General features: G+C 41.0%; 1 protein-coding gene and 1 pseudogene across 1 annotated transcript in view; both read left to right on the top strand.

Annotated features, from left to right (window-relative positions):
* Window positions 1-1,267: 1,267 nt before the first annotated feature.
* The window catches only part of LOC105522834 (chromosome unknown open reading frame, human C8orf89), a 52,256-nt gene continuing 26,788 nt past the window's right edge, over window positions 1,268-26,735 (top strand). Inside the window, exon 1 of the mRNA XM_011957431.1 lies at window positions 1,268-1,411. The gene's annotated coding sequence lies outside the window, so the exon portion shown is untranslated. The remainder of the gene's footprint in view (window positions 1,412-26,735) is intronic.
* On the top strand, window positions 8,978-10,065 carry LOC105522833 (annotated as a pseudogene).

Raw genomic sequence — 26,735 nt, 5'->3', positions numbered from 1 at the left:
AGGACTCAGAAATTGCATTTTGTATGAAGAACGATTTGTAATATTAGAAAACCATGTTAGGAGAGTACAGGAGATATGCTGTAAAGGTTGGAAAGTTTCACAGAAGAGGTAGAATTTGGTCACCTGAAGTGTCAGGTAGGAGATATGCTGTAAAGGTTGGAAAGTTTCACTAAAGAGGAGACCGTTTAATAAACATTTGATCACTTGCTGATCAAATGTATCACTTGATCCACATAATCCTAGGTTAGTGTTTCTCCACTTTGATTGCAACCCCAGAACTGAATTCGTAGTTGGTTTTGGGATGAGCCCTAGACTTTTTTCTAATTAAGTACTCCATGTGATTTTTACTATGCAGCCTAGTTCTTGTTAGGTGGGTTAACTTTCCCTCACCCAGGATCACATAACTAATAGTGGGGCCAGTGTTACAATTCCAGGCCTAATTTGAGTGTTAAAAAAGTAACCAAATGACCTAGGAAAGGTTAGTGTTAACGCTTAATAAGAATGGAGAAAAGTGTGTTGAGAGCAGTTTCAAGAGTTTTTGTGGGATCTGAAACCACATTACCAGGGATAAGCTTGCAGCTCTAGTGGGGAGTCAAGTCATGAAGGTAGAGGCTTTATATGATAACTATCTGGCAAGAGTACAGGTGCTAAGACCCACTGTGCAAAAGGTGCTAGATGTCCAAGCCAGAGAGGGCACACACACCTAACCTTTTACAAAGGAAACAAAACAAAGGAGTCAGAACATGGAATTTGGCCCACTGGTGAGGGAACTCGTCCTTGTCATTTACCTGTAATTTGAGCTAGTCAGGTATTAACTGGCTAACATTTGAAAGGTACAGCTCATCAGTACTCTGGAAAGCCTGGTTATTTTGAACCAGAAAAATAAGTCTTTGACACAAGCTGATGTACAAACAACCCAGAAAATTGAATTACACCAAACTTGCCCAACTGCCCCCTCCGTGCCCTATACATGCTGCCTAGTGCTGTTTGCCATTGGGCACATCACCTTGTGTCACCGCTGACCAGTGTTCACGCAGTCTTGATTCAGCTCGCTCCCCCACCTCACCCCCATCTCCGGCAGCAGTGACCTGAAGGCAGAGGCACTAGTGCTGGTCGAGGAGTCCCGGTGGCTTCCGCTGCCGAAGTTGTCCAAGCACCGTGGCCCTGAACCCTAACATAGGCCCCTTGCCCCATGGAACTGAGGCCCGAGTCCCCGGGCGCCTAGCAACTGGTGCGCGTCGGGTAGGCAGGGCTGCAGCCTCGGGAGACGCTGGCCGGGCCGGGCCCAGCGTCGCCAGGCTGCTGGCTGCGGGGCATGCTCACCCCAGGAGCGGTGAACGTGGGAGCTCGCGGCCACCTGCACCGCCTGTCCAGCCCCGCGACAAGGCCGGACTGGGCCGGGGGGGCTTGGGTGGGCGCCGGCCTGCCGCTGGCTCCCACACTGCCCGCTGTGCCCGCTTCCCCAGCCACCCCTGCTGCCGGAGTCTCCGACCTGGGCCCCAAGGGCCAGGATCGCAAAGAAGTCCCTCCCCTCGGTGCAGCAGCGGGCACAGTGAGTGCGGACGGCTAGCCCGTCTCAGGACGAGCCCTGGCCAAGGAGCGGGAGGGCCAGGGGACTTGCCAGGTTAGGGCTGGATGGGAGGTCGGGTCCGCAGGTCATCTAGTCCCACTCCCTCCCACGAAGGGGACACTGAGGCTCAGAGAGGCACGTGGGTCACTCTGAGGATGCTCTAGATGCACTTTATGATGGGACCCGGCAGAAAGGCCTGGGCATAAGGACCTGAGGAAGGCTACCAGGCGGGGTCGGAGGATGAGATTGAGGGAAGCGGGTCTGCCTGCCGGATCTGTGTATTCTTTCTGCACCCCAGCCCCTTACCTCTGGTAAGTAAGTACTTATATCTATCCCTTAAGTGGACACACCCTTACAGATTGACCCTCCCAGGCTTAAACTGGAGTGAGGGGGAATGTGTTTACTTTTCTTCCCTTGCCTACCCCTGTGTCTCCCTTCTCCCACACTTGCACCCAGCCATGCAGTGGGACATGGGAAACTAACCCAGTTAGATTGTTACAACCCTGTTTCTGTTGCCAACTTTACTTTGAACCATTTCTGATTTACGTATAGTTTGTGTGTGTGTTACTTTTCTCACCAGGAGTTAAAAATACTAGAAATTATTTGTGTAACATAGGTAGTCTTTTCTATTGTACTGGTCATTTTCCCATACAACCTTTTTGGGGTCATAGACATCATAAAAACTGGAACTTCTCGCCAGACAAATGCAAACAATTTTGTGAGCACTTTTAGGGTATTATAATCCCTGAAGCAGAAGAATTCTTGCTCCTCTTTATTAACTTGTTATGTACATTGTTAATGAGTTAAAATCTCTTGTTACGATGGTGTTTCTTCAGAAATGCTCTGACATTTCCTTTTTTAAGTTCTGTAAATTTTTCAAATTACATTATAATGTATTAGTACTTATTGAAACAGTACAGAAGTATATGGAGTTGGAAAGGAGAGGTCTATGCCTTTCTTTACTTTTTAATCCTTGTTAGAATTAATTTGGTGTTCATTCTTCCATTTTTTTCCTTTGTTTTTTGGTCATAATGGAATCATATATGAATTATTTTGAGAAATGTCTTTTTTCACTTATGGAGAGGGCCAGGCGTGGTGGCACACGCCTGTAATCCCAGCACTTTGAGAGGCCGAGGTGGGCAGATCACGAGGTCAGGAGTTTTGAGACCAGCCTGACCAACGTGGCGAAACCCCATCTCCACTAAAAATACAAAAATTAGCTGGGCGTGGTGGCGTGCACCTGTAATCCAAGCTACTCAGGAGGCTGAGGCAGAAGAATCGCTTGAAACTGGGAGGCGGAGATTGCAGTGAGCCAAGATCGTACCACTGCACTCCAGCCTGAGTGACAGTGAGACTCAGTCTCAAAAAAAAAAAAAGATATGATGGAGAGTACCATTCATATCAGTTTACTTAGGTCCGCACTGAGTATTTCATAGTACAGATGTATCAGTTTATGTGACCATTCCTCATTGAGATTGGTTTCAGTTTTTCCCTGTTACAAACAATGAAACAATAGACAATCTTTTTTTTTTCTTTATTTTTTAAGACAGAGTTTCATTCTTGTTGCCCAGGCTGGAGTGCAGTGGTGCAGTCCCGACTTACTGCAACCTCCGCCTCCTGGGTTCAAGCAGTTCTTCTGCCTCAGCCTCCCAAGTAGCTGGGATTATAGGCGTGTGCCACCACGCCCGGGTAATTAATTTTTTTTGTATTTTTAATAGAGATGGGGTTTCACCCTGTTGGCCAGGGTGGTCTAACTCCTGACGTCAGGTGATCCGCCTGCCTCGGGCTCCCAAAGTGCTGGGATTACAGGTATGAGCCACCGCGCCCAGCCACAGTAGACATTCTTACACATGGGAACAGTTCTGCAGAATAAATTCCTTGAAGCAGAAGTGCTAAGTCAGATGTATGCACATTTAAAAATTTTGATAGAATCTTGAATGATTTATCTTTTTTTCAACAGACTGTATTGAGAAAAATCTGTATTTATTCTTTAAAAGAGGAGAATAGCTTCCACTTAGTGTTTATAATGTCAGATACTGTGCTGAACTCTCACATGCATTTTAAAATTTAATCCTCACCTTATGAGAGTCAGAGGCAGGATTATTTTCTTCTTGACCCTGTGGTTCTGCAGCTTTTGAGGAGCACATTTAAGATTAGAATCCGCCGGGCGCGGTGGCTCAAGCCTGTAATCCCAGCACTTTGGGAGGCCGAGACGGGTGGATCACGAGGTCAGGAGATCGAGACCATCCTGAGCTACACGGTGAAACCCCGTCTCTACTAAAAAATACAAAAAACTAGCCGGGCGAGATGGCGGGCGCCTGTAGTCCCAGCTACTCGGGAGGCTGAGGCAGGAGAATGGCGTAAACCCGGGAGGCGGAGCTTGCAGTGAGCCGAGATCGCGCCACTGCACTCCAGCCTGGGTGACAGAGCTAGACTCCGTCTCCAAAAAAAAAAAAAAAAAAAAAAAAGATTAGAATCCAAGTTCATTTTACTTCAGTGCCTGGGTTCTTTGCAGGGTCTGAATCCCTGCTCAGTCATTGACTGGAATCTGTGTTTCATTGGGTGACTTGAGGATTAAATTGGATTGTGTATTTGCTGTTACAGTAATGTTATTAATAATTCCCTTCTCCAATAACTTGTAGAATTGGACATGGTCCAATGCTTCCTATGATGCTAGTTCCCCTGAACTGTCTGCCTCTTCATTCCTTCTCTGCTGTTTGTTCTTCCTGCTTTTTTTTTTTTTTGCATATATTTTAAGGAAATCTCTGGCTTCTCTTCTTTCTCTCAAATCTCCTTTGCCAACTTTATTACAGTCTCTGGCCTTATTGCTCACGTGTAAATAGATAACTCTTAACATTTACATCTTCAGACCTGTGCACCTCAATTCCTACTGCATAGGTCCAGATTATATATCTCCATTGGATGTCCTGTACTCACTTTTTTCTAAAACAGAACTCCTTGTTGCCCTCTACCTCCAGACTAGCATGTCCTCTTTGAATTTAATTCATGGTTCCATAATCCTCTCAGTTACCTCAATTCCCAGCCTCAGTCAGCTTTGACTCTTTTTTTGCTGCCGAATCTCCCAAATTCAATAATCAATCTTGCATTTTCACTATGACCACTCTTAAGTACTCTGGACTATTATGATTGCCTTGTAATTTCTCTTTTGGGTTCCAGTCTCTGCCATATTAATTGTTCTAAAGCATAACTGTGAATAGAAACCATACCTCTGTTCAGAATATATACCATACGTCTGTTCTGTGGTACTGCATTACTCAAGGAAATATAGACCACTTTGTCCAGCATTCAGATTTGTCTGTAATCTCATCCAATTTATCATTTCATTATTTCTCACACTGCCTTTATCTGAACCCCTCCCTCCAGGCAATCCATAGTACGTAAGTTTACATTCTCTGTGACATCTTTCCCATCTATATCTTTTTCTGGAATGCTTCTACCTACATTTCTGCCATCTAAATCCTGTTTAAATGCCATTTTCTAATTTCTTTAAAGTATTTTTTGAACCTCCCCCTAAAAGTAATATCTCCCTCCTTTTAACTCCTCTACTACTATATATATCTCCTAAGGATTTAATTTATACACACTGCTTTGTATTAGAGTTGTAGAAGTGGCTACTGTTTTTTCTTCTGGACTGGAAATTCTGTGCAGGCAGAATCTCTTTAGTTATTTTTGTGTTTTTTGTGCACTTGACACATTGATGTGTGTATCGTACATGCTTAGTGAATATATTTAAGTGAGTTATTACATTATTTTAGAATAAAAAGTCACATGTATTAGCCTATTGCTAGCTGTAGTGACAAACAGATCCCAACATTTTCTTGATTTAACGTGGAAAAGTTATTTCTTGCTCGCGTAACAATTTCAAGGTAGGCGTCCCTGGTCAGCAAGCGGCTTGCTTTCACTTGGTAGAAGGACCCAGACTCTGCCATTCGTCAGCATTTCACTCTTGTCTAAATCCAGTCAGCAGAAAGGCAAGGAGAAAGTATGGAGAAAGCATACTTGCTTAGCTTACTAGAAGCTTCTTGCAGTGTTACACATTACATTCACTCACATTCCAATCACAGGGAGGCAGCCACTTCCTAGAACAAACACTGTTCTCTGAAGGAGGAGCCAGGATTTTAGGGGACATCCAAGCTTCTCTCCCATAGTTAATTTCTACTTGTGAAAACCTCTGGCACTTAGCTTGAACATCACTTGTCAAAAAGCAAAAAAAAAAAACAAAAAAAAAAACCCTCCTACTTCTCCAGTCTGGTTAAGGTCAGCAAAAGTTCTGTCGTGCCATAGAATTTGAACATAGCTTTACCACAATGAACTAATCACTCCTCCCCACCCCTTCCCATAGACTGTATGCTTTATCTTTAATCCTCGTTGTATTACGACTCCTAGCACAATGCATGACATTATTAATAAATAAGTCTTTTTCTCAATGAATCTATAACTCATCTTTCTTTATGTTCACTTGGTAATTATTTTGGTACAAACAACCCTAAAATTAAAGATGATTTTGCCACCTGCTGTTGGACATTTGAGTTATTTTCATTCTCTTTTCTATTATAAGAAATACAGGAATTGATATTCATGGATCAATGATTATTTCTTTTTCTTTTTTTCTTTTTGTGGAGACAGGGTCTCACTATGTTGCCCAGGCTGGTCTCAAACTCCTGGGCTCAAGAGATCCTTCTGCCTCTGCCTTCTAAAGTGCTAGGATGACAGGCGTGAGCCACCATACCTGGCCAGTGATTATTTCTTTAGGATAAATTCCCAGAAGTAGAATTGCTGGGTCAAAAATATATACAATTATAAGAACATATATATTACTAGATTATTTGCTGGGAATATTACACCAATATATACTCCCACTGAAACCTTATGAGAGTGCCTATTTCCTTGCACTTCATCTTACTCTATTAATAGTAAAGAAAAAAATCCCTGCCATTTTGATTGGTGAAAGTAGTAGTTCATTATATTATCTGCCTTTTATTTGAGTACTAGAGAGAATGAATTTTTTATTGAGTGTATTTTCTCTGCAACAAGTTACCTGGTCTTTAATAAATGCACTCTTGATAGGATTATTTTTCTTTCCTTTTTTAAGATGTATATATATAAAATAAATTACTGGCCAGGCGTGTAACCCCAGCACTTTGGGAGGCCGAGGTGGGTGGATTACCTGAGGTCAGGCGTTCGAGACCAGCCTGGCCAACATGGTGAAACCCTATCTCTACTAAAAATGCAAAAAAAATTTAGGTGGGCCTGGGGCCATGTGCCTGTAATCCCAGCTACTCAGGAGGCTGAGGCAAGAGAGAATTACTTGAAGCTGGGAGGTGGAAGTTGCAGTGAGCCGAGATCACGCCACTGCACTCCAGCCTAGGCAACAGAGTGAGACTCTGTTTCAAAAAAAACAAAACAAAAAATAAATTATTCAGTTCTTTATGTCATTATTTATAAGGCTATTCTGGGAAATTCTGGGCAATGTGGCAGACTGAGCCGGCATGGAAGGGTCCCCATTCTGCTTCAGTATATTTCAAATGCTGAGTAAATATAATTTATAGAAATGTGGCTAAGCTAGGAACAAAGAAAAGGAAATCCCCAGGTGCCTGAAATGAAGGAATGTTCACAGAGAAAGCCACCGTTGAGCCATCTGCTGAAAACTGGGAGTCACAAAGAAGTACTGTTCCAGTTACTATGACTTCATAACACATTTCTCCAAAACTTAGTGGTATAAAACAACCATTTATTGTGCTCATGGATTCTGTGGGTCAGGAATTCGGACAGTGCAGAGAAGGGACAGCTTGGCTCTGCTTCAGGATGTCTGGAGCCTCAGCTGGAAGATTTGAAGGCTCAGGACTGGAATCTCCTGAAGGTTTATTCACTCACACGTCTGGTGGTTGATACTGGTTCTTGGCTGAGACCTTAGCTGTAGATGTCAGCTGTAATCTTTATATGTGGCCTTTCCATGTCACCTGGCTTCCTCACAAAATGGTAGCTGGATTTCAAAGGTGAGTGTCCTGAGAGCCAAGTGGAAGTCATATCACTTTTATGACCTAGCTTTGGAAATCACATAGTGTGGTTTCTGCTGTTTTTTGTTTGTTTGTTTGTTTGTTTTTTGATTGGCTGAGGAAGTTGGTTTCAGGAGAAGAAACACAGATCTCACCTCTTGATGGAGGAGAGGAGGAACATCACAGTGAAGGAAGAGCATGTGGGACTGGATATGCATTAGTACACCTACCTTTGAAAAATAAAATCTACCACAGGAACCCTTTGACCCTAAGATGATAACTAGAAAAACATCCCCTCATTGACCTGAGGAGGCTAGAAGGAAGCTTGCCATCTACTTGAACTATGGTAAGAAAAGGGTCAGCTGCTAGAGATTAGAGATTAATGGTCCATACTAGCTCAAGTCTGGGGTCTGAATTCATATTACTACATGGTCAGGACCGCAGTCCAAGAAACTGATATTTTAGCTGGTCTGGTACCTCCAAAACCCAGGGCCAGGCAAAGATCAATGGAAAACCTCTCCGTATAGCAAAGTTCCCATAATTCAAGGAATCCTTGACTTCTGTAGATATTGATTTCTCCATAGATGAGTTTGCAAAGATTACAGAATATGTAAGGAAATTAACTTCAAGGAAGCAGACTTGGCAGATGCTGCAAACAGGAGATTTGTACCCTAAAACTAAATAGAATGGCATAGAAAAAAATGTAAATTTTTCATATTCAAGAAGGTGAAGGAATGGAAACCATAAGAACAGGACCAATGAAGAAGAGCAGAATAACTGGGAAAATGTCCTGTAATACTTAGGACAGTTTGGGACAGCAAAGAATTGTCCTTTTAGTTAACAGGGTAGCTAAAATGAGAATAAAAAAGGAGGAAAAAAAGAATGAATAAAAGAATTGTCCTACCTAAGATGCTTGGGTGAGACTCTCAGTATAGAAAGTAGTGGGAGTTATGTATCACTAAAATGACTATAGTTAAAGATAGTCACTGAACATACTCATTAACTCACTTCCTTTTAAAATTCTATTGAAATGATAGGAAATGGTTTAAAAAATTTTTTTAATAGCATGGATTTATAAGGTCTTAGAGAATAATAGAGATAGTATCAACAAAATTTGGAAGTTGGAATCAGAACAGTGTTGGGCTTCTCAACTATAAGAATCAAAACATGTAGACTATGGAATAGTCCCTTCAACATTTTTGGAAAAATAATTTATAATCTGAGATTCTGTTCTCATCCCAAGTTATCAATAAGTATGGGGATGAAATGTAGAAAAACTTCAGGCACACAGTTTCTTAAAAAGTTTTACTTCCGGGGGCCTGCCCCTGGGACCCTTGGGGCCAGGTGGTTTGGCCCCTCGGTGCCTGGGTGTCAGGGTAGGAGAAGGCCAGCAGAAAGGAGGCACTTGTGGTGGTTTTTAAAAAGAAAATAATGAGGATTTATTTTGAAAAGCATTGTGAAGAAGTCAGCTTGAATAGTCTTGAATGCTCCTGCTTGGGCCCAGCCTTGGAGAATGAGAATGAGAATGGGGATTCTGACTGCAAACCCTGACTCCTTACCATACTCATTCATCAGAAAACTCTCCGTTCTGTGTACAAATAACGTTTTGAGGGTAATCATTGTTCTAAAAATGAGAAAGAATTATACATCATATTTATGGCACTTTTTGTAAGTGTGTATTCAGAGGTTTCTGAATCTGGCATTTGAGAGTAGGGCTGGGCCAGAACCAGGCAGACACACACCCCAAGGAGCAGAGCTGAGAGCTGGATACTGAAGCAGAAATGTCTTTCCTCCAGGACCCAAGTTTCTTCACCATGGGCTTATGGTCCATTGGTGCAGGAACCCCGGGGGCCTCTGCCTTGGCATTGCTGCTGGCCAACACAGATATGTTCTGTCTAAGTCCCAGAAAGCGGCACTGGAGTACCTGGAGGATATAGACCTGAAAACTCTGGAGAAGGAACCAAGGACTTTGAAAGCAAAGGAGCTATGGTGGGTGGGGGACGGAGAATAGAGCTGTGATTATGGCTGTGTGGAGGCCAGGCTGTTTCCTCTGTTGAGAGGAAGCTGCGGATCTGTCCTCCCTGAAACCCATATTGGACGAGCTGGGTGTCCCCCTCTTTGCAGTGGTAAAGGAGCATATCAGGACTGAAGTGAAGGATTTCCAGCCTTATTTCAAAGGATAAATCTTCCTGGATGAAAAGAAAAAAGTTCTATGGTCCACAAAGGCGGATGATGTTTATGGGATTTATCCATCTGGGATTGTGGTACTTCTTCTGAGCCTGGAATGGAGGCTTCTCTGGAAACATGGAAGGAGAAGCCTTCATCCTCAAGGACGTTTTCGTGGTGGGATCAGGAAACTTGGGGATTCTTCTCGAGCACTGAGAAAAATAATTTGGAGACAAAGTAAATCTGCTTTGTCTGGTTCGGGAAGCTGCTGAGATGATCAAACCACAGACTTTAGCCTCAGAGAAAAAATGATTGTGTGAAACTGCCCAGCTCAGGGATAACCAGGGGCATTCATCTGTGTTCATGGGATATGTTGCTTCCACTTATGTCCCTGAGGAGTGAGAAACCCATTTATACTCTATTCTCAGTATGGATTATTAATGTATTTTAATATTCTGTTTAGGCCTAATAAGGCAAAATAGCCTCAAAACAAGGCTAACAAAAATCTAAAAAACTAATGAGGATTATTAAGCTAAAATTTGGAAGATTTGAGGCTTGAAATTGACTGCCGGGCTGGGCGTGGTGGCTCATGCCTATAATCCCAGCACTTTGGGAGGCTGAGATGGGCAGGTCACTTGAGGTCAGGAGTTCGAGACCAGCCTGGGCATCATGGCAAAACCCTGTCTCTACTAAAAATACAAAAATCAGCCGAGCATGGTGGCGTGCACCTGTAGTCCCAGCTATTCAGGAGGCTGAGGCAGGAGAATCACTTGAACCTGGGAGGTGGAGGTTGCAGTGAGACAAGATCATGCCACTGCACTCCAGCCTGGATGACTGAGACTCCATCTCAAACAAACAAACAAAAAAATTGACTGCTGTGCCTCATTACAAATGTATATGGTGTTTGAGTGCCGTTGTTTGAAATTATTTTTCTTTTCAGGTCTTCAGAAATCTAAGAAAATTGATGATTGACTTGAAGATTACAGAATTTAAAGTTTTTTGGCTTACATGTTTTCTACTAATAATTTGTTATATAATGTCAAAGTAATAATTTCATAATAGAATTGACATGCTCTGGGATAGTTTGACAAAGGTAAATTATAAAGTGAAATATCTTGTTTCATTGTCTTCCATTCTAACCTCAGAGATTTGTTTCTCTAGAATAAATAACCATCTCTGGTTTTAATAAAAGTATGCATCAGAAGGCCGGGTGTGGTGGCTCACTCCTGTAATCTCAGCACTTTGGGAGGCCAAGGCGGGTGGATCACCTGAGGTCAGGAGTTCAAGAATAGGCTGGCCATCATGGTGAAACCCTGTCTCCACTAAAAATACAAAAAATTAGCAGGGTGTGGTGGCATGCACCTGTGATCCCAGCTACTCGGGAGGCTGAGGCAGGAGAATCGCTTGAACCTGGGAGGCGGAGGTTGCAGTAAGCCACGATTGCACCACTGCACTCCCGCCTGGGTGACAGAGCAAGACTCCATCTCAAAAAAAAAAAAAAAAAAAAATGCATCAGAAGTCACCTGTATGTACAAGCTTTTCTGATAAAACTAATAATAAAAATATATTTACCATAAAAAATTTTACTTCCTATGAACCCTTCCTCAGGAAGCTTCATAAAACAAGGGAGAAAACAAAAACCAAACAAAAATAAGCTTATATGCACACATAAATGCATACATAATTTTTAGAAATTAAGGCAATGTGATATTGGCTCAGGGGTAGGTAATAAGATCAGAGAAACAGTATCAAAATCAGACTCAAATATTAGGGGATCTTGGCTTTATCTCTATGTCTTAGAGTAGGAAAGAGGATTTCTTCAATATGATATTATAGAAAAATAGACAAATTTGACTATATCAAAATTTAAAGTTTCTGATAAACTAAAAGATATAAACAGGTTAAAAATAAACTAATAGTGGGAGAGATATTTGCAACATACATAACATATAAAGAATTGGTACTCACAAAATATAAAGCACTACAAGTAAGAATAAAACAAAACCCTGTACAAAAACGGGCAAAGCATAGAAATAGGCATTTCACAGAAGAGGAAACCTAAGTGGCAAATAAACACTTTTAGGGAAGTAAAAATTAACAAGGTACCATTTAACATCCAAAGATTAGCAAAAATTAAAATAGCTTAATTGGCATGGTACAGTAGCTCATGCCTATAATTCCAGCACTTAGGGAAGCTGAGGTGGGTTGATCACTTGAGGTCAGGAGTTTGAGACCAGCCTGGGCAACATGGTGAAAACCCGTCTGTACTAAAAATACAAAAAATTAGCCAGGTGTGGTGGGGCATGTCTGTAATTCCTGCTACTCGGGAGGCTGAGGCAGGAGAATTGCTTGAACCTGGGAGCCAGAGGTTGCAGTGAGCTGAGATCAAGCCACTGCATTCCAGCCTGGATGAGAGCAAAACTCTGTTTCAAAAACAAACAAACAAACAATTACAAGTGTACGTAAGAATGTGGGCAAACAAAAATTACAGGAATACAGGTAGATATAACCACTTATTCAGTATAAATTAAGATTAGTACATGGAGAATAATCTATTAATAGTAAGTAAAGTTAAATATCTGCACATCTTACAAACCAGTGAATCCAATTTTAGTTATATTTCCCTGCAGAAACACACACGTGTATTAGGAGTCATATACAAATATATTAACTGCCATATTGTTTGTAATATTAGAAAATTCTAAACAATTCACCTGACCACGTGTAGGAAGATAGATAATTACATATTCATATTATCGATATGATATAGACAGCAGCTAAAATGAATAAACTAAATCTGTATGTACACTCAATCTCAGTCTCATGTGAGTCAATCTCAATGACTCAATCTCAAGTGAAAAAAGTGTAGAAGATATATGTAACTTATTTACGTAAAACTAATAAAATATCAGACAACTCAGTATCCTTTCTCCTATACCTACATGCAGTTAAAGTATAAAAGCAGACTTCAAGGATTCACACCAAATTTATGAGAGTGGTTGTCCCTGGAAAAGTAGCATGATAGGGGGATGGAAAAATATTTGCTGTCTTTCCATTAAAAACATAGGAAGCAAACGTGCAAATTCTTAAATTTTGCTAATATTTAAATAAATATTAGCATATATTTATCATAATATTAGGGTGGCAGGGAAACAAATGTTACGTTTCTCTCTGTACTAATGCAGTTTTTAAAACATAGCAAAAGATAACCTAAAAAAGATGAAATGGCCAGGCGCAGTGGCTCACGCCTGTAATCCTGGCACTTGGGGAGGCCGAGGTGGACAGATCACAAGGTCAGGAGATTGAGATGAGCCTGGCTAACACAGTGAAACCCCAACTCTACTAAAAATACAAAAAAATTAGCCGGGTGTGGTAGTGGGTGCCTGTAGTCCCAGCTACTAGGGAGGCTGAGTCAGGAGAAAGCGTGAACCCAGGAGGCAGAGCTTACAGTGAGCCGAGATTGTGCCACTGCACTCCAGCCTGGGCGACAGAGCAACATTCCATCTCAAAAAAAAAAAAAAAAAAAAGATGAAATATGGTCTGCTGTATACTAAATAATATTATGGTGTCAGGTAAGCACCTCTCTCCCCCCACCAAAAAAAAGTCCTTTTGACAAGCAATATAATATAAAAGAGAAAATAGTTAACAGTTATCTCAAGGTGGTAAAAAAAAATTAGATGAACGTTTCAGAAAAGCATAATTTGGATGATATGTCATTACAAAATATAACATTTTAACCTTTTAATGGTATTTCTTAGTTCTATTTAGTAGTTTTAAGAGTCATAAAATAAACTTAACTAAGAAATAAAATGATTAGAATACATTCATATAGTTACCAAGGTTAAGCAAGATAAATAGTTGGATATTAAGAAGACCATCTTATGTATCAATCTCCCATTTAAAATTTGAAGTTTGAAGTATCTTTCAGAAAAATAAAAACTAGCATCACCAACAAAACTGCAAATTTCCTCCTACTCATGAAATTTCATACTTTCTGCTTATCAAGATTTAGAAATATAACATGTTAAAATAAAGTCTACATACAGAATAAATCCCCACTCCTCGTGTGGAACTATTTGACATTTTTAACATATAGTTATTCATTGATTTTACTAAAGTTTTAGACCATCTAACATCAACTAGAACCTCAGTGCAGTCAAACAGTCCTTTTAGCTCCCATGTTACTCACTTCTTTACCCATGGTCCTTTCCCTACAGCAAGAAAGTTTCAGTAGTGAAAATGTCATGGAATCCTTAGGATTTCACTTTGTCAGCCAGAAACCTCTTTGGCTGACGGTACCTTCTGCCTGAGTATTGCTGGTGCCTGCTGGGCTCATTCCGCCTACTTGGCCCAGCATGAGCCAAGTAGCCAACTAGGCTCATGCTACCAGCCCAGATCCCACACCTGCCAAGTGCGAGCCAGATGTGGAGTGGCCAGGGGTGTATGAGTGATTGAGGGTCCAGCCACTGCATCTAGCTGCCATGTTGGCTGCTGCAGTGTGGCCGGCACTGACTCTGTGCAAGGCTGTGGCTGAACCAGATGTACTGCATGCAGCTTCTGCTGCAGGCACCTGTGTCTGGACAAGGAATGTGGTGGCACCTGGAAGGCTGGAAATGCCAGGAACCGCAGACACCCAATAGGGTGTCACAGCTCTGGCTCGGGGAGCTTCTAGCTCTGGGCTCCCCAAAGGGTCACAACTCTTCTCTCCTTATCACCTGCAACATCGCCTGCAATGTGGCAAGTGGGGGTGAGGTATGTTTCAGCCCTGTTTATTACATTTCTTCTAGTCCAGCCATTCAGCGGATTCCAAGTTCTTGTCCTGTATCCAGGAAGAATGAGGTACGCAAACAACTGGAGGGTGAGCAAGGTGGAGAGGAGCTTCACTGAGCGGCAGCATAGATCTCAGGAGACCCAAAGTGGGTAACTCCTTTCTGCACGCAGGTCATCCCAAGGCGTGTCCAGCTCTCAGCAGAAGGGAGACCCAACCAAAGTGGATAGCTTTCTCCCACAGGCAGGTCATCCCAACATCTGTGCAGCCCTCAGTGGAGAGGAGACCCAGAGTGGGTAGCTCCTATCCGCAGGCAGGTCGTCCCAATGTCTGTGCAGCCCTCAGTGGAGAGGAGACCTGGAGTAGATGGCCCCTATCCTCAGGCAGCTTGTCCCAATGTCTGTGCAGCCCTCAGTGGGAAGGAGACCTGGAGTCAGTAACTTCTATTGGCAGGCAGATCGTCCTGATGAGTGTACCCTACTCAGCAGAGAGGAGACCCACCATGGATAGCTCCACTCTGCAAGCTGGTTATCCTATTGTCTGCCCAAATATGGCTGAGTCAGGGGGTTTTTATGGGCTTCAGAGGGGTGGAAATGCATGCTGATTGGTCCATGGGCGGCCATGAGTGGGCCTAGAAAAAGCACTGCAAGTTCTCACGCTGGGCGCCAACTTAACATGGAACTGACAGTCCTGGCCCCAGGCTTCAGGCTTCACTGGGAACTACCCCTTTTCACCCAGGAGCCTGTCTGGCTCCTGCTGCCATCAACCTGCTGTCCATGGTGCCTATGGTGCCCAGGCTATTCATGCAGAGGGGTTCCTGCAGGGCCAAACTGAGCTGCCCTCAGCCCCACCTCGGCCTCCCTCCTGTGCTCATCAGTGACCATAGTCTGGAGAGGGCCAAGGTGGCAGGCAGCTGGCATGTTAGTGCTGCCCTGAGCCAGCGCATGCCCAGCCATGTTGTGACAGTGCCCCGCCTCGGCCATAATTTGCTCTAAAATCAGAGTGGGCACTGGGAGCTGGGAGAGGCCAGGCAAGGGAAGCAAGCACTTTCAAGCCTAAAGGGGCAAGTGGTTTCCAGGGCCCTGAGAGTGCAGGGATGCCCAGGTCTGCAGCCATGGCTGGGCGAATGCAGCTGTGCCCAGAAGCACGGGGCTGCTGCCCCGCCAACTCAAAAAGTGACATGGCTTCTGCCTGTTCCTGGCTCCCACTGGCTCCATGGAGCATGCAGCCCTGGCTGCACCTCCCCCACTGCAGCTGGCATCATGGCAGTGACCACTCCAGACCGGTTGCCACTGCCATCAGAAGTTTTGAACAAAATTCTGAAAACTTTTGAGACTCCTAATTTCTCTGGTTTTACTTGCCTTTTTCCTTGGCATTATATAGGAGAGAGATTAAGAGCCTCATCTTTGCAGTTGGGAAGATGGCCTGAGTTAGATTTCCATCTCAAACAATTAGTAGCTATGGGATTTTGTTATCTAAACCCCAGGTTTCTCAATGTAAAATAGAGATGATAATAATAATAGTGCCATCCTCCAAGGTAGGCTCAATATTAATACTTCACAAGAATTAAGTGGGCTGGTATAATGTACATGTCATAGTGCTTGGTATGGTGAGTATTTAAGGAATGTTAGATGTTTTAATTTTATTATGATTATAATAATAAGTATATTAAGCCCTGATTAGGTCCTTTCACAAATGGGCATAGAAATGGACAATTTTCCTGAGTTAACTGGTCAAAGGAGGGAGAGAGGAGAAAGGAAAAAGGAACTTAGAAAATGTTTCTGAATCTGCAAGAAAGATATACTTCTCTCATTAGGAATTATTTGAATTGCCAGTGGCAAAGGGGGTAAAGGTAGAGATCTAAGTTTGTAGTTTCACCCTGAAAGGAAAGGGGAAGAGGCATTGAGTCAAGCTATACCTCCCCTACCCCAGCCACTAGTTGATTCTTGCCCTTTAATAATAGTCATGATGATTATGGTAATAATTGCAGCTATCATTTGTTTCTGTGCATAAGAAGGATCCCTTACTGTGGTCTGAAATGAAGATTCTTGCTTGAGAATTAAAGCAGTGTACTAGGTTATATGGTTTGGCTCTGTGTCCCCATCCACATCTGATCTTGAATTATTCTCCCATAATTCCCGCATGTTGTGGGAGGGACCTGGTGGGAGATAATTGAATCGTGGAGGTGGTTTCCCCCATACTGTTCTCATGGTTGTGAGTAAGTCTCACGGTTTGATATCAAGGTCTCATGGTTTGATAAGGGGAAAGCTGTTTCACTTGGTTCTCATTCTCTCTCTTGCTGCCACCATATGAGATGTGCTTTTCACCTTCCACCATGATTGTGAGGCCTGTCCAGCCACGTGGAATTGTAAGCCCAATAATCCTCTTTCTTTTGTAAATTGCACAGTTTCAGGTATGTCTTTATCAGCAGCATGAAAATGGACTAATACACTAGGCCTTTAGTTAGGTGCTGTCTTAGTACATTTAGTGTTGCTATTAAAGAATACCTAAGGTTGGGTAATTTATAAAGGAAAGTAGTTTATTTCACTCATGTTTATGCAAGCTGTACAAGAAGTGTGGCTCTGGCATCTGGTTGGCTTCTGGCAAGGGCTTTTGTGTTGCATCAAAAAATGACAGAGAAAGTCTAAGGGGAAGTGGGCACGTGCAAAGAGGGACCTAACACAAGGGGCATCCTGGCTTTATCACAACTCCCTCTCCTGAGATGTAATCCATTTCCCCAGAATCAATCCAGTCTCATGAGAGTGAGAACTCACTCACTGCCAGGAGAAGAGGCACCCAGCCATTTGTGAGAGATCCACTCCCATGACCCAAACACCTCCTGCTAGGCCTCACCTCCCACCACCACCACCCTGGGGGTAAAAGTCAACATGAGATTTGGGAAGGGAACAAACCATATTCAAGCCACAGCAGGTGTTTTCCTTAAGTTACCTTTAAACTTCACAATAACTCTGTAAGGCAGAGTGTGCTAGTTCCCAAGACTGGGAGACTGAGCTATAGACAGGTTGACATGAAAATAAGTGGCTTCCTTATCTAGGAATGGGTGGCAGGAATGGGGGATTGGCAAAGGGCTTTGAGGTGGCATGGATGGGGATGTAGATATCACTCACCGTTGCATCTATATTCATTCATTTCTTCACTTCTTGATTCACAGGCTGTGAAGTTTTATTTCATAGAACTTTATTTGGGGAAAGCTTAAATGTAACTTTTCCTGTAAGTTGAATATTTAGACACAAATAAGCAAATTAATTGCTTTCAGATTTTGGAAGTGGGAAATACTTTTGTTCAGGTAAGCACTTTGCAAGTATTTTTCCTAATTTTTCTGAATGCTGCTTATTTTGTTAATTTTTATTTATTTATTTATAAGATTAGAGACCAGGTCTCCCTATGTTTCTCAGGCTGGGCTCGAACTCCTGGACTCAAGTGATCCGCTTGCCCTGGCCTCCCAAAGTGCTGGGATTACAGGTGTAAGCCACCACATCTGGACTATTTTTTTAATTTTGTTAGAGTTTCATTTTAATATTTCCTCTTTAGTTGTATTGCTTCAGCCATCTCCCCTCCTTCCTGAAGGATAATTTGATAAAAGTAATAGTTTTTGTTTTGTTTTGTTTTCTGTTGTGTAACATTTGATGCAAACCATTTAACCTCCTCAAATCTCAGTTTGTTTAACTCAAAAATTAGGGGATTAGATATCTTACAGGTCTCTTAATCAGTGATTTCTGTTGAACCATTCTGTTAATTTTCAAGTAAGGATCTCAATTCAGACAGGAGTTAGATATTCTTTTTATACAGATATGTAGACCTGACTTTGAAAAATTGATTATTACTCTATTAAATTTTCAATGACTTTCATTTATCTCCTTGCTTATTTTTAGATGTTTGGTATTGGGATGGGGGTGCATGGGCAATTCTAATTCTAGAAATCTTGCACAGAATAAATTTTTATTCTAATGACTGAGGTTTTAAAAGTGAAAATTTGGAAAAAAAAACTGCTGTTTTTCATTTCACTCAATGATTCTATTCTCTTTCACTAAGTAATTAAAGATTTTTCTTGCTATTATAAGTTTTTAATTATAAGTCCTGTTCTTTTATTAACAGGAACAACTTTCCATTAACATACTAGTGTTGATTCAGTGAGTTTAATCTCTGTAAACAGGAACCCCTTACCTTCTTAATATCTTCAAAAATACAGATAAATATAACCAAATCTCTATGTTGAGGTCACCTTTTAATACATTTTAAAATTTTTGTTTAAGAATTCTGCTTTTGAAATAATATGTGGCAAGTGCTGAGTGGTGCTGATTTTTAAAATAACAGTGAAAGCTACAGCTTTTCGAAGCTTACTCTGTTTCACATACTATATTGAGCTATTATGTCATGGGAGCCCCTAAGGAGCTGGGGTTTGTGTTGTGTTATTGGAGGAGGCAGACAGTAGTATCTTAGTGCACAGCCTGCAGGAATGCTGAATAGATGATTGCTTAAATCTGCCTGCATATATTAAGTGCTTTGAAGGTTTGCTGGGTGGGTGAATTTATCCTGAGGCAGCCCAGAGTCCCTGTAGGGGTTGGTGGTTCTGCTAATGGAAAAGAACACTGTGCATCTGCCTTTGCTTCTCACCCAGTGCAGATCAGACTGTAATGAATTGTTCAAAGTTTTCCATTGTATTAGGTTTGGAAAAATTCTGTATTAGAGCAGAGACTATTGTTTCAATGTGATTTATGACCGTGGTGGTTAACTGAGAGGTTTTCGTCTTTTCATTTTAGGAGAGCAAAAACTTATTGTCAGTTTTTGGGGAGATTGTGGCGTAACAACAAAATATCTTTTATACTCGAGTATAAAAGAAGTCACTTTTCCTCAAATTCTACAGGACCATTATTAAATATTCCCTGTATTATATTATGAGACATAAAGAGAGAGGATGCCATGTTTAGACTAATTTTTAAATAGAGATTTTGCCCTAGCCAGTGTAGTAGGGATTGCTAAAGTTTTCTCACAGTACCTGTTCCTTCTTTTTTTTTAGTAAAAAGATTCCTGACATTTTTGCTGGATACTTGATCCCCACATTAAAGTTTGCATTTTCCACCTTCTTTTGCAGCTTGGTGTGACCACATGGCTAAGTTCTAGTCAATAGGATATAATCAAAACTCTATATGACTTCTGGAAAGTGACCTTAAACGGCAGGAGAATGTCTCTCCCTTACTTCTTCCTATAGGCGGGAGCTCAAACTGTTTTGTTTTGTTTTTCAATTGTGAAATATGCTCAGAACATCCCAAAGTAGAAAGAATTATATAATAAGGCCCAATGTACCAGTCACTCAGTTGCAACAATTAGCAGCTCATGGCTGATCTGGTTTAACTCATACTCTCACCACTACCCTCTCCCTCCCATGCCCATTAAATGGAAGCAAATCACAAACATTGTATCATTTTATCCATAAATATTTCCATATGTATCTGGAAAGATGAGAGTTCTTTTGAAAACACAAATCATTATGCCATCTTAAAAAAATAATCATAATTCTTTAATATTATCAAATATCCTGTCAGTGCTCAGATTACCCTGATGGTCTCATAGAGTATCTTTTAAAAAGCAATTCATGCAAAGTTCATACACTGCAATTGTTTGCTATGTTTCTGTGTTTTTTTTTTTGAGACAGAGTCTCGCCTTGTCACCCAGGCTGGAGTGCAAAGGCGCGATCTTGGCTCACTGCAACTTCTGCCTCCCAGGTTCAAGCAGTTCTGCCCCAGCCTCCTGAGTAGCTGGGATTACAGGTGCATGTCACCACACCTGGCTAGTTTTTTTTATCCTTAGTAGAGACAGGGTTTCACCATTTTGGCTAGGCTGGTCTCAAACTCCTCACCTCGTGATCTGCCTACCTCAGCCTCCCAAAGTGCTGGGATTACAGGCATAAGGCACCGTGCCCAGCCTGCTATGTTCCTTAAATCTCTTTTAATCTATATATTATCCCTTCCCCCTCTACTGATTGATTGACTGATTAATTGTAATTTATTTGTGGAAATAAACAGTTTATTTGTCTCAGGTCAAAACTGCAGTCTGATTTTGCTGATTGTATCCCCGCGATCCCGTTTAGTATGTTGTTTTGTCTCTCTATTCCTCTAAATCAGGAGTTAGATCTAAAGGCTTCATCAGAGTTGGGTTTGATTTTTTTCTGGCAAGAATACTATACAAATGGTGGTGTTCTGCCAGGAGACACATCTCCAGCAGGAGTTAGTACTGCAGTGTTGAGGTAGAATTTCCTTCCTCAAGGAAACATCAGTTTTTCTCCATGGACTTTCAACTAATTAGATAAAGCCTACTCAGATTATTGAGGAAAATCTCCTGTACTTAAAGTCAACTGACTGTAGATGGTAACTACATCTACAAAATACTGTCCCAGCAACACCTAGAGTACTGTTTAATTAGATAACTAGGTACTATATAGTCTAACCAAGCTGAAACAAAACATTAATCCTCATAATTGCCAAGCTCCATTTATTAATTAAGGTTTGCAAAATGGTAATATTTTATAATAATACTCTAATTCCTTCATTTATTAGTTGAGATACTGTGAGAAACTTTCCTATCATCATTTATTTCTATAAATGCTTGGTTATTTCCTGATATGTGTTGGCTTTCAAATTAAGTTGATTCTTTAGTATCCTCCAAAGATGAGTAAGGTTTTCGTTTGTTTTTGTTGTTGTTTTGTTTTTCAGTGCTGTACAGCAGTTCCCCCTCATCCTCAGTTTCACTTTTTGTGATTTCAGTTATCCATCATCAACTGAGGTCAGAGAATATTATGTACAATAAAATATTTTGAGAGAAAGAGAAAGGGCACATTCACGTAACTTTTATTATAGTACATTGTTATTGTTCTATTTTATTATTAGCTATTGGGATTAATCTCTTACTGTGCCTAATTTATAAATTATCATAGGTATGTATATATAGGAAAAAACATAGTATATATAGGGTTCAGTACTATCCACAGTTTCAGGCACACTCTGGAAGTCTTGAGCTGTATTCCCCAGGGATAAGCGGGGATTACTGTATATTCACACATTTATGTATTCTACATGCTTAACATATTTTAATCCATTAAAGTTAATATCCTTATTAAGGTTTATAGTCCTATCTTTGGTCAGTTGGCACCTCATTACATTGGTGACTGCCATGATTGTAGTTGTCTTTGGTAGATTCCTAGACTTCTGGAATGACAAGTTATTAGAGGTTCGTTTTGTGTATTTCTTACCACAGACCTGGAATCAGCTACTTCTTCCAGGGGCCCTAGTTTTGTTTTTGTTTTGTTTTCTTTTCAGGAATGAGATCACAGCCTGGTTATTAGGGGTTTTTAATGCTCCTGGTTTGGTGATTGTTTCTGGGCCCCTGCTGTTCGGTGGACAGTGCTAGAAACATTTTTTCATGGTTATTTTAAATAAAAACCAGTATAATGACACTTCCAATTCGTGTTTAGGACCTTGGGAGTTTTCACTTAATCTTATTGATCTTAAATCTTTATCTTTTCTGCAACACTGGAAAACTTGGTTGCCATCAGCACCATACAAACATTCACTTACTGAAAAGCCACCTCGAACCGTAAGATAGATCCTGTATGTTCAGGGAGGTAGAGCAGTAAGATAGAAGTAGTCTAGCTCCCTGACACCCTGGCACCAGCCCTGAGGGATCTGGCCAGGCTTTTTTATGGGAGAAATATTCTTGTGTAAGCCATTCATATTCCAGCCATCATTTCCTATGTCATGATGACACCTCAAATGAGTGGATAGAAGCTTTGAGCAATCAACCCCAAGATAGAAGGGCTTCATGGATTACTTCATCTCAGAGTTCTGTGAGGGACCATGAGCAGGTCCATTCACTCACTGAAAAGCCCAGAAGGCTGCCTACCAGCTCCACAGTCATCCTAAGTCAGCCAGCGGTGGCCAAAGATTTTTCACTCTTCTGTCTCCCTCCTCATCAGTTTCTTTTCTGTTCTCCAGATGAATGGAGATACAAGAAAAGGTAAGAATCATTTTTTAAAAGTTAAGATACCTTCATTAGTGTTTTGAAATTCAAATTTTAGACTGTGGGAATGTGATTGGATGTGAGGAGATCAGTTAAATCCTAATGCAACAACCCAGGCATGAAATGACGGTAGCTTGGAGTAGGGTGGAGATGGAGAGAAGTAGACAGATTAAGAAATATGTAAGAGATAAAACCAACAGCTCTTGTTGAATGACTAGATTTAAGAGGAAAGAGAGGTGTCCATGTTGGCATCCAGGTTTCTAGCTTATGTTACTGGAGCATGATGATTTCAGGTACTGTTAGGGAATATGGAAGAAAACATACTTCAGTTGGAAAACGTGGCTAGTTTGGGGGCATTTTTAATTTGAGATGCGCTTGAGATATCCAGGTAAAGCTCTGTAATAAGCAGTTCTTTTTATATGCTGATTGCCCAGAAGAGACGCCTGAAGATACAGATTTAGGATTCTTTGAAGAATGGCATGGGAGAGATCACCATGCTAGCCATATTTAACTGCTTGCATTCCTTGAACAGAGCAGTTCTTCTGATATCTCTGTGTCATTGTCCAGCGACGACTCTATAAAGAGGTCTGACCACTCCTCTAACCTGGACTTAGCTTAGGGGGTCATCTCCTTAAAGCCTTTCCTGAGAATTAACAACTCCCTTCTTTGTATTCCACAGTGTCCTTTATGTGCTTTTAAATCAGAGATTTGCTTTGAACCCAACTCTAAGATGTTTCTTCCTATTCAAAGTCTTCTGATGGATTTTTGATGCACTTAGAATAAAATCCAAACTCTGTTATGACTTAGAAAGCCCTAAAACACCTGATATCTGCTATCTTTCCAACCTTGTCTTATTCTCCTCTCCCCTTTGCTAGCTTCATATATAATTTAAAAATTTTTGAAAGCCACATTAAAAACATAAAAAGAGACAGGTGAAATTAATGTAAATAAACTTACTTAATCCAACGTATCCAAACTAGTATCATTTCAATATAAAATCAATACAGCATATAAATTATTAATGAACTATTTTAGATTCCCTTTTTTTTTCCCACAAGAAGTGTTTGCAATCGGATGTGTATTTTACACATACAGCACATCACAGTTCTGACTAGCACACTTTAAGTGCTCAGTAGCTACCTGTGACTAGGGTCTACCATATTGGATACCATAGCTGTGATACACAGAGCTTGTCTGCTTATAGAACATGCCAACCTCATTCTGGTTTTATAGCCTTTGCACTCACTGTTCTCTTTGTGAAGAGTGCTCTTCATATTTAGACACTCCCCCAGATATCTGTGGCTACTCTGGTCCATTGAGATCTCAGCTCAAGATCACCTCATTGCCAGGTGTGGTGGCTTACGCCTGTAATCCCAGCACTTTGGGAGGCTGAGGCAGGTGGATCACTTGAGGTCAGGAGTTTGAGACCAGCCTGGTCAACATGGCAAAACACTGTCTCTACTAAAAATACAAAAATTAGCCAGGTGTAGTAGTGGGTACCTGTAATCCCAGCTCCTCAGGAGGCAGAGGCAGGAGAATCACATGAACCCGGGAGGTGGAGGTTGCAGTGAGCTGAGATCGCACCACTGCACTCCAGCTTGGGCAACAAGAGTGAAAGTCCTTCTCAAAAAAAAAAAAAAAGAAAAGATCACTTTGTCAATGAGACTTTCCTTAGCCACGCAGTCTGAAGCCCTTCTTGCCCCTCAGCACATTGCCAAGTCAACCCTCATTATTCACAGATTCTGCCTTTACAGATTCATCTGCTCACTAAAATGTATTTTTAACCCCAAAGTCAATACTTACGATGCTTTCCTGGTCTCCTGTGGGCATATGTAGAGCAGCGAAAAATTCACCAGACATATATTTTCCCAGCTGAAGTCGAACAAGGCAATGCTCTGCCTTCTTGTTTTAGCTCCCATACTGTAAACAAGTGTCTTTTTCACTATTTAGTACCATGTTCTTTGCATTTCTGTCCTTTTTGTTGGTGATTTTTCTATTTAAGAGAACACCCAAGTGTAGTTACACTGAAGTGCTGTTCAGTGTTCCTCAGCACAAGAAGGCTGTGATGTATCTTGTGGAGAAAATACATGTGTGAGATTAACTTTTTTGACCATGAGTTTCATATTAATGAATCAATAATGTATATATTAAATAAGGTGTCTTTAAACAGAAACACAAATATAACACAGTGATGTATGGATTGGTTGATAAAAATGTTGGGACCAGAGGCTCATAGGAGCCTAGCCTTATAATTCCCTCTAGGAACAATGGTTTAGTATTTGCTAATTCAGTGTTCACAGTGATTTTATAGAAATTAATCATCACCAATATAGAACTCTACTTTTATTGTACTTTATCTGAAATAAACTTGGTTCATTCATTTACTTACCTATTGTCTGAATCCCCCAACTGAGCTTCAGGAGAGCAGGGACCTTATGTCCTTGGGTTCACTATTACATCTTCCATGCCTGACATGACAGATGTTCAATACATTTTGCTAAGTGAGTGAACAAATGGGTGGATGAATAATAAAAATGTGAGCCAATATTTAACATTTCCTTTGAGTTCTAAGCTAGGTGATAAAAGGAAATCTTAATTTAAAAATATTTGAAATATTTTATTTTATTATTTTTTTTTGAGATGAAGCCTCTCTGTCACCCAGGCTGGAGTGCAGCTGTATGATCTCGACTCACTGCAAGCTCTACCTCTTAGGTTCAAGCAATTCTCATGCCTCAGTTTCTCAGTGGCTGGGATTACAGGTGTGCATCACCACACATGGCTAATTTTTTTGTATTTTTAATACAGATGAGGTTTCACCATGTTGACCAGACTGGTCTTGAACTCCTGGCCTCAACTGATCCACCCACCTCAGCCTCCCAAATTGTTGGGATTACAGGTGTTAGCCACCATCCCCAGCTGAAATATTTTTAAAATGTTTAAATACACTCATATTTGGGGGTGCCTTTAAAATACAGTAATTTTTTCACAGCTGTTAGTTTTAAACAATTAGTTTATCTCGACACTAATTCTCTTTACTGGTAATTTGAGAAAGCATTTTTTCAGTGAGTTTTTAATTGCTTGCCCTAGAACATAAGTACTTTGTTCTTTTCATTATCTCTTCCCATGTGTGTGTGTGTGTGTGTGTGTGTGTTTTAAATAGCCTTTTTATTAGTTCTGTAAAGTATCCTTAATTTTTCTCTTTCCACTAGTATTAGGTAGAGACCGTGTTTACATGAAACATCACATCAAAAACATTTGGTTTTTCATGATTTCAGCATATTCCTTAAGTTATATATTCTTGCAGATGTGGCTCTTTTATTTTGATTTTTTCAATTTTTTCTTTTTTTTTTTTTTGAGCCAGGATCTTACTCTGTTGCCCAAGCTAGAATACAGTGGCATGATCATGGCTCACTGCAGCTTAGAACTCCTGGGCTTAAGCAGTCCTACCGCCTCATCCTTCTCAGTAGCTAGGACTACAGATGTATGCCACTATGCTTGGCTGTTTTAAAAGTTTTTGTATACTAGGGGGTCTCACTATGTTACCTGGGTTGGTCTTAAATTTCTGGCCTCAAGTGATCCTCCTGCCTCAGCCTCTCAAAGTGCTGGGATTACGTTTGTGAGCCATTATGCCCAGCCAGCTGTGACTTAAAATAATTTTTTTATTTTGGAAAATTTCAAATACACACAAAAGTGTAAAGATAACAATAGTATAATGAATGTGTATTTATCATGTGAACTTTTACTGAAAAGCCAGTTTTAAGAAAGCTTTATCTTGGTCTGATAGAATAAAATGCCCCTAAGAGGATTGTTCTTTGGTGTAACCTTGGTCTGGAAGGTTCAGAAATGCAGAAGTCCACTGTAGGGTATGAGGCATTTATTGTTAGTTCCTGATGGCCTCTTCTGTCCTAGAAGAGGGGCTTCGAAGAGGGAGAGAAGGCTGACTTAAAGCTGAAAGAAAGTTGTCTGGTCATCTTCACCTTTACAAATAAAATGAGAAAGAAGCTCTTAGAATAGAGTCTGGCTTGTGATTCTGAGTTCTTTAAGACTGGAAATTATAATTTACTCCATATTTTTGTTTAGTTTTGTTGTCATTTTCATGATTATTGTTGCCTTTATAATTGTCTTATTTGTTTTCTCAAGTCTTTAGCAACAAATCCTGTGAAATCAAAAGAACTTGTCT

Source organism: Colobus angolensis, unplaced genomic scaffold, assembly GCF_000951035.1.
Source record: "Colobus angolensis palliatus isolate OR3802 unplaced genomic scaffold, Cang.pa_1.0 Scaffold440, whole genome shotgun sequence".
Lineage (NCBI taxonomy): Eukaryota > Metazoa > Chordata > Mammalia > Primates > Cercopithecidae > Colobus > Colobus angolensis.
This window is presented reverse-complemented; position numbering and strand designations above follow the sequence as displayed.